Consider the following 9,031-nt stretch of genomic DNA (forward strand, 5'->3'; position numbering starts at 1 on the left):
GAAGCTCTGAAGCATTTCGATTCAGTTGGCCAGCCGTCTAATTGGCTTTGTTATTTGCATTAGGCGGAGTGGAAAACATTTTTAGTGGTGGTTGCTTTAATTGCAATCGCCTCTATCAGCACTTAGTTTGCAAAAATGCCTTAAAATTAAATAGCGCTTGATTTTGCCTAAACAACAAAAGAAAAGTTTTCTTTTCTACTGGAAATCTATACAAAATCCAATTCATATTTAATTGTTGTATGCGACTCCCTTTATTACTATTAAATTAAAAACAAGGATTAAGTTTTTGATCATTTTAGCGAACAAAATAAATATATTTGAAGAAAATGTAACAATTTGTATTCATTCCATTTTTAAACAAAATTGATTTCAAAGTCAGTTCTCGATCCTCCTGGAATCCCGAGAAAAGCCAAAATAATCTGCTATCGATTGGCTGCTGCTGCGAAATGCCATCCACTTTGAATGCAGATTGTGCACGTGACCCAAGCCCAAAAAAAAAACAAAAAGAACCAGGCACTGGAATACTGGGCCTTAAGTTTGGCTCCGGTTGCCTACTTCACTTACTCGTATGTCAAGATGGCCAAAAGGCTCCAAGACGAGGCCCTTGTATCGAAACATTCTACTGTCCCCGGCTTATTTATGGCCCCAGATGCTGAAGATATAGCGCCAGACGAACGAAGACGAGCGGCCGAATAACCAAGCGACTTGCGTGGATTATTTTAAAACAGATATCGGCGAGCGATGGTGACGGCAGTTCACAGGAACAGCAACACAATAATACCCACTGAAAGAAATAGCTAAGGCTTAAAAAAATGCTGTATTTTTGTAAATAGTGGGTAGTATATACTTACCTACATATTTAGATGAACTAAAAAATAAAATAAATTGTCTAAAATTAGCTATTGCCATAACACCCATTAATTTTTTATTATATCACTCTTATAGTTAACAATAAATAATTGAAATGTACACAATATATTTTAATATTTTTTATGTAATAGTTAGATATTAGGTAATATTTAAGTATATATTTGTATTAAGTAATATTTAGATATTTAGTAATATTGCGATATTAAGTAATATTTCTATTTTTATTTATTATAATACTATTGATGATATATTTCGTAATATGTATGTATTTTGTAACACTTAGTAATTCTGTAATATATATATATTTTTTTAATTTTTATAATATCTGTAATATTTATATATTAAGTACTATTGAGATACTTAGAAATAATTAGTTATTGATTTCTCTTAGTGCGTACTGAATCGAAACTGAATCCATAGCTGAAAGCTTCCATTTTCCGTATCGATGCATTGTTGATTAGTCCAAGCGATGTGGCTGCAGAATATTCGGGTTGCATTTCACCTGGCTGGAAAGGGAGTCACGCACGCACTCCATTGAATCCACGGCGATCGGATCCAGATCCCCCTCCCGAGTCCAGATCCCAGTTGAGATCAGTAAAGTTGTCAATCAGAGTTACCGATCCGCAGACGAGGCCCCTTCAATCTTGTCCGTTTCGCCAAAGTCGCCATGTCATTATTTGTGGGAACCAATCCCGAGGAGAATTCTTGTGACTCGCGGTCTGCGCAAAATCGAAAATCATTACTTGAGATACATGGCCGGGTAAAAGCAGCCGAGAGTCGCAGTCGCAGCAATCAATCAATCACGGCCACAAATCAAACATGTCAGCCCGAACTCGAATCGAGTTTCGAGTCTCGAGTCTTGAGTGGCTGCGGAATCGAGTTCAACTGGCACAATGGCGCACATATATGACAGATCATCGGCGCACGGATCGGATCGATACTGTATAGCTTGGCGATCCCATCGAAGTACAACACTCCTCTCGAGAAGGTTTCGCTTGGCTCGGTCTCGTTTTCCCTTATTATTGTTTTATTATACTCGCTGGTTTTCTTGGCTCGTAATGTGTCTCAAGTGCACGAATAGTCGAGTACACAGATAAAGGTTAATGAGCTTTTTCTTTCTCTAACATTTGTTTAACTGGTTGATTGTCAAAGCAGAATGTTATTTCAGTATTTTATAGCAAAGAAATTTATAAAAAGAGTTTATCACAGAAAAATATTTAGAGACTGGGGAAGAATGAACATTACCATTCCTTAAACATTAATATGATTGGGATATTAATATGATCTCTTTAATATGATTTCTTTAATTTTGTTACACTGAAATAATTAGCAATATGTTCTTGTTGTCTATTTCTATATTTTAATTATTTTTCTCCGTTTTCTTATTATTATCTTATCTTATTATCTGTTATTTTGAAGTGAAAACCTCAGTAATGGTTTTCAAACCGCAACGTATCGATGATCGTTCACACCTTTCGATACTTTCGATACTTCCCCCACTTACGCATCCACCCCGCTGATCCTGCGGTGAAGAGATCTCCTCGTGGAGCGCTCCCATGTTTGTGTTCTGCAATTAAATTCGTATTCTCTTACAATTGAGGCGCTCAAGTGGAATTTCCACGAATATCATGGATATGGATACGCTGACAAGCAGATTGAGATGCAGATGCCGCCGCGGAGTGGAGTTTGAAGGAACGGAATGGAAGGGAATCGAATGGAATCGAAGGGAAGGGAAGGTAACTCGATTGCGAGGCAGCTGCAATCTTGGCCGGGAGTGTTGGCCGTGGTTCTAGCCCGTTTGTTGTTATAGGCCCTTGGCACTTGGACCAGTGCGTGTGTTTATACTATCCCCGCTCTGTGTGGAATTATCAATGGGGGCGGCTGCGGGGTCTCAAGCACCGTGCATATCAAAATAATCAAATTTTTGATTGAGTGCAGTTAGTGCGTCTGTGTTTACACATTGTAGACGACGATGATCGAGAGATCGATTCGACTCATATTCATTGCCCCGAGGAGTTCGCCTGCGTTTTCGTTTCGTTTTCAGTTTTCAGTTTTCAGTTTTGTGTCCAATCATGTTGTTGATATTGATAATGACATTGATGGCATCGAGTTGGGCTGAGTGACTATGGAGCTGCACAGAAAACAAAACAAGATCGCTTTCGTATCGTAATTCTTATGCTGGTCTACTTAAATATCAAATAGCTCGATTGGAGCTGTCTATAAAATTTTACAGTGAAAATTCATTCCGTTTCTAAATACTTTTCTCAGGCATTATAATAATTTTTAGACAGGAATTTAGTATTAAGTAAGGACTGGTTTAAAGAGATGTTTATGATAAAATGTAATAATATTATATATGGTATTCTATATTTAAATTATTTTTCTGAGTGTGTAGAGCCTCACATCTTAAATTCGATCAAAATCTCGAACACAATCTCGAGTGCGAATGCATTCGATTGTTGTTTGCGCGGATTTTTGATTTCGAATTTTTCCATGCTGCCTGATGGCTGTCAATCGGGTGAAATCCGGCACAGTTCGATGGAACTGGATCCAGCCCTCTTGGCATCCCAGTCGAATGATGATATTGACATTATCGAGACACTTAAAAATTTGTCTTCAGCCAGCAGAGTTTCCATGTAAGCGATAAATGCGCAAGTGCCAATGCGCAATGATATCTTCGAGACACTTGTGCTGGGTTGTTATTGTTTTCTCATCATTAGACATGCGATACTCTCGGCGATGCCCCATCGATACCTCGGCACATTCATCAGGCTTGTTGGCGACTCGGTCTCGGTTTCGGTCTCGAATTTGATGGATCCAATGCACTTGGCAGCGGAGATAAGCTGATCGGACAAGTGAAAGCTGAGTTTGGGATTGTTTTATATTGATTTGCCTTCACAGTTTTAAAAAGCCACTCACAAATATTTATATATTTTGTTATGAGTAACTTTAAACAGCATAAATTATATTTAGGAGTTCAAAAATCACTTCTACATGTATACATAGGTATCAATAATGAAGTTGAGTTTGTTATTATCCTTTTAAGGACCTATTAATCTTTTTATTGCTTATCTCTCATCAACGGTTTTGAAAAACCCCCTAACCATTAAATCCTGGTCCAACATTCAGAAAATCAAACCATTTCCATACGTGTCTAACAAAGATAAATGTTGGCCTAAGCAAACAGTTTTGAAAGCCGAAAAAATGTGCACACTTAACGCTGAATGATGTGCACAATAGAATCGAATTGTCCGTCAACAATTGAGCAATTAATAGAACACCCCGAAAACAATTTACCATATTGTCGGCGACATTTGTGCTGGAAATTGGCGGTGCATCGGATCGCTCTGAGTGTCTGTGAGTAATTCGTCAGAATCGATGAAGGACAGTCAGCAGGCAGTCAGGAGAAATCTGAAATGGCCAAATCAGAAAAACATTTCCTTTGTTTTTGGCACGCGGCCCGAAGAGCTGCGATGTCAACTGCAACGTGACTTGGAACTCTTTGCGGTTTTCCTTTGATTGGCAATTTTTCAAAATCGTCACCATCTCGCCGCTGCTGGACAGACACGCCCCGGTTCAGCCACTCACTCACATACACTGAGAAAAAATAACTTTATTTTGGTGTTTATAAAATAAAATCATGATTAATAAAAATGACAAATGCCATAAATATCTTTGAATTTGTAATATAATATATTCTTTATGAATTTTTTTACTTATTTCACTAGAAAATAATTATAGTGATAACATTAATAAATAGTTTTATAATTATTACTAATTTAATTTAAAAAAGAAATTATTGTATACAATTCAGTAAGGAAATTTTTTTATATAATTCTTTCTGAAGACATTTTCAAAAACTTCAGGTTTCTCCAATTTTTCCTTTAGTGTACTCTCACAATCTGGCAATCGGTCGGCGGCCCCGAGGAGGTTTTGGTTATTTATAATTCGAAGCGATTGATTGATGGAATCGCTGCAAAGTCGGTGACACTTCGCACTGAGGCAAAAATAAATAACCGAGGCGATTCTGGGCGAGGCATTGACAGCTGATTGCGAAAGTCCATTAAGGGACTCCGGACGAGGAAACTGGACGAGGTGCTGGCTATTGGCCACACAAGCCCAGTACCAAGGATCAAGGCACATTGGATTGAGAGGGGGAGGGGGAAAGGGGGTGAAAGGGGAGTGGGGGAGCTGATGCATCTGCATTGAGGTTTTGTGGCCTTGGCAGCGGCATCAAAAGTGCAGTCAATCAAGTGAACAAAATTGGATAATTTCCCCCAGAACCGAAAAAAAGTAACGTTTCCGTTCGGCATTACGGGCCAAAAGCCACATCCCTGGCCACTCTGTGCGTGTCCATCTGTCCAGTGGCCGTTCTACCAAATCAGACAACACTCCCAAGTATTTCGGCTAATCCTCGCCACATCGGTTTTGTTGGCCCACCAATGTCTGCTGCGGACAGGAGGCTTAATAAAGAGAACCAAGATGCTGCATTGCCCTGCGTGAATTTGCTAAACAAATTAGACTCAGTTTTCGCATTTTGATGGCTGGCTGTTTTGGAAGAAATTAAATGTTCACCTGTCTGTTTCCGGTTAAGTGAATCGATCTGTTGCAAACCGCACTGCCGTGTAATGGGATTCGAAACAGTGCCAAGTTTTCAACTGGAATTAAGAAACCAAAAAATCAGCATATCCTATCCAAGAAATGTGATGTTCTAAAATAGTGTTTTCCGGTAACTAAAGAAATTATAAAAGATAAAATTGTATTTATCTGTTATTTTAAAACACAATAATAAAGCCAGTTAATCCAGATTCATTCCGCATTGACCCGTAGATACAGGTGATTTCCCCTATTAAAGTTCTTCTTTCAGTGATCTCTTTTTAAAGTGTATCGGGTGCACGTCAATATTATGACACGACATGATTTGTTTGATACATCGCCAGGCTCATCGCGTCGTTTCCTTGTATATCCGCACATATCTTCCATATTTATCCACTTGGCGCGTCGCATGATGATCGGCAATAAATTGATGCGGGACACGAACAGAATCGCCGGCTCAAAGTGGACTGAGTCAGCTAAAAGCACAATCCCTGACTGATGTGCCTGGGCAGCTGGGAGAATAAATCCGCTGGCTGCAGAGCTCCATTATTGTAATTCGAACAGCACGAGGAATAAAAGCGGAGCTCCCTTTAATTGCAATTAATGATTTATGGGCAGGGGATGCACATCAAATTTCCCAGCTAAAAAATCGGGCCGAAAAGTGGACGGAAGCCCTGAAAAGGAGGCCAAATAATTGCAGCTGAAGACATTTACACGCGCTTCTGACATTTACGACCATCCGACGGTGGAGTGCTCGACTTGCCGGTGACATGTGGAACTGGACTTTGGACACAGGACTCTGTACTTTGGACAGTGGACAATGGCAGTTAATGGTCGTGATGCTGCCCAGCTACACAGATAACAAACAACAACGGCCACAAAAAAGGCGGAGAAAATAAAACCGACTCACCAGCGCTACATAAATTTCAAAACTAGCCTGCACCGAATTGGGGCTGTGGAAAGGGGGAGTGGCACAGAGGCACTCACCCCTCACATCTGCCACACACATTTCACGCAGTGACGACATGAATCCGCCAACATAAACACACTCGGCCCAGGACAAAACCAGGACATCATCCCGGCCACACGAACGCACTAAAACAGACAAACAAAACATTAGACAAGACTCATGCACGAACAGAAAAAACCAAAACACATGAAGGCCAAAAAGGACAACTAACAAAATAAATAAAGGCGTAGTTATTCCTAAAAAATTAAAGAGGATAACTAGCAGACCCTTTAAAAGAAATATCCGCTCTCTTTATTTACTACTTAAAAACATTGAATTTTAAATTTAATATTTTAAAATACAAATCAAAGGCAAAGCTAATGAATGAATAAAAAATATGTAAGTATGTAATGTTTTCAAAATCGTAATACATTAATACCCTTGCATAAATACCGCTTAAAAGAATTCTCTACAATCCGAAAAATATTAGTGGGTGCGTGGATGAACAGAAGCGGCATTATTGCAGTGGGAAAAGTAGCAAGAGTAACATCCAGAGGCAGAAGAAAAATGTTTTTCAGAAACACTGAAAACAATTTACATAAACATAAGAAAAAATTATTAAATGCAAAACATTCTTGATTTGGTTATGTTTTGTTTTCATTAATATTAAAAAAGTATTTGTGATAAGAAACTAATGGACTACTTCTCTAAATTTAACTTTAATTCCAAACTACCTAATTGGTTAAAAACAAATTCTAATAATTCGGTTATGATTGTACATATTATTAAACAAAGCAGTAAAGGAGTAAAGATATTTATTAAAAATTTTGTTGTTATATTCTTCAAAAGAAGTAATTCTTTCTTTACGCTTCCCAACTCTATATTTATTTTTTAACATGATGTTTCCTTTTTGTTAAGTTTTTAGAGTTTAAAAAATATATAAATGTATATTTAAATAATATATAAATAAGTAATCCCGACTATTGGCAGTATGAGATTTGAATATGTGCATGCCTTTTTCCTAAGCGTAGAGAACTGGTCACTGTCATGATACTGGATGAGAGGCTGCCTCAGAAGGGGTCAGAAATGAAAGGAGGTGGAGATGGGGGCAGGATGGATGGTTGCATGGGACAGTCGGAGTGGGACACGAGGAAACCTGTGGCAACTGTGTGGCCTGGCGTGCAGCCGTGGCCAAATTGGTTGATAGCTCGAAAAACAGTTTTTGCACAGCTCCGTCAAATTGCATTTGGTGTGACAGACCGCAAAATGCATCATCACCAACATGAGCGATGAGTGTTGTTGTTCTAGTTGTTGCCGCTCCGTTGTTGTTGATGTTTATATTTGCCGGGCACAACCCATCCCCACCCCATCCTCCATCCCCCTTCCTCCGTCCTCCAGCTTCCTTCATCTCCAATCACCATCGCCACTCCACATTGTCCAGTAATTTACGAGCTTTTTTCGGCATGTCCCCAGGAATGGGAATGCAATGTGTTGCCTGCATTTCACTTTGGTCAGATGATGACGGGGATATTATAGGGAGTGCGGGGGCGGGGGCGGGTGAGTCGGAAAAGTGTTGGAAAAACATGGGTTAGGTCCAGGTCGCACTAAGAGTAGGGGTCGTTGGGAGGGTGGAGAGATCATTGCCGGGAAAGTGTTTCTGAGGTTAAACTTTTCAGTACACTATTTTGGGGGGTGTCTATGAAGAAGATGCGATACAGTGCATCGAATTTGATGCATTCAGGGTTCTATCATAATTTGTTTCTATCCTAGAGATAGGAATTATGTTTGTGTTTAAGACAAGTACAAGCATTTACTTTTAAAATAGTCGTCAATGTGCCATCTATGACCTTTGATCCAAAACTCAATTTGTTAAGCAACATATTTTTATTCCTTTAAAAATAAATGAGTACATGACAAAATTTGAAACAGTTAATTAGCTTTTTTTTAAGAATATGGCTACTGCCAAAGTCGTTATCGTCCGAACAACAGTTGCGAAACAAAGAGTTTCAAGAGTTAGCATATCGCGAACAGTGAAATTGGTGAAGAGAAGACCCAGACCTATAGAATTGTAAGTTGCAACCTGAAAGAAGATTTATATGAACGATTTTCAATTTTATTTTCAGAATTGCTGCAGAAATGCAAGACGAAGATGATTAAATTGATAAAGTGGTTGCTTCTTAAAGAGAATAATTTTACTTGAAGTGATTATTTGTGCAATGTATGTGACATTAAAATTTTTATAAATTTATCGTGGCGGACTGTTTAAGAAAGCAAACATTTTTGTTATATTTTATATATACAAAATATGTAGTTATGATACAAAATAAACTTTCTCAAGAATTCTTAAGTAAAATCTAAGCCATCTTAAATTTTCAAGAGTATTTAATAATCAAAATTTGAAATGTATTCTTCGTTGGCTCGAGACCACTGTGCCTGCTTTGAGCCAACGAACAACTTCATTCAGTTTCAGTTCACATTAATGCAGCGTGAATTAAGTGTCAAGGACATTTTTTGGTTTTGCTGCCAACGACGCAACATGTTTCAGTCTGTGGCACTGGAGCCGACTCCTCTTCCGCCTGCGAGTCTGTGAGTGTGTGAGTGTGCGAGTGTGCGAGT

General features: G+C 38.8%; 1 long non-coding RNA gene across 1 annotated transcript; it reads left to right on the forward strand.

Annotated features, from left to right (window-relative positions):
- Window positions 1-8,258: 8,258 nt before the first annotated feature.
- Window positions 8,259-8,768, forward strand: LOC108094366. Its single transcript, XR_001771545.2, has 2 exons — window positions 8,259-8,483; window positions 8,539-8,768. It is a non-coding gene; the product is annotated as an uncharacterized LOC108094366 (long non-coding RNA).
- Window positions 8,769-9,031: the final 263 nt, after the last annotated feature.

The sequence above is a fragment of the Drosophila ficusphila genome, unplaced genomic scaffold (assembly GCF_018152265.1).
Source record: "Drosophila ficusphila isolate 14025-0441.05 unplaced genomic scaffold, ASM1815226v1 contig_607, whole genome shotgun sequence".
Lineage (NCBI taxonomy): Eukaryota > Metazoa > Arthropoda > Insecta > Diptera > Drosophilidae > Drosophila > Drosophila ficusphila.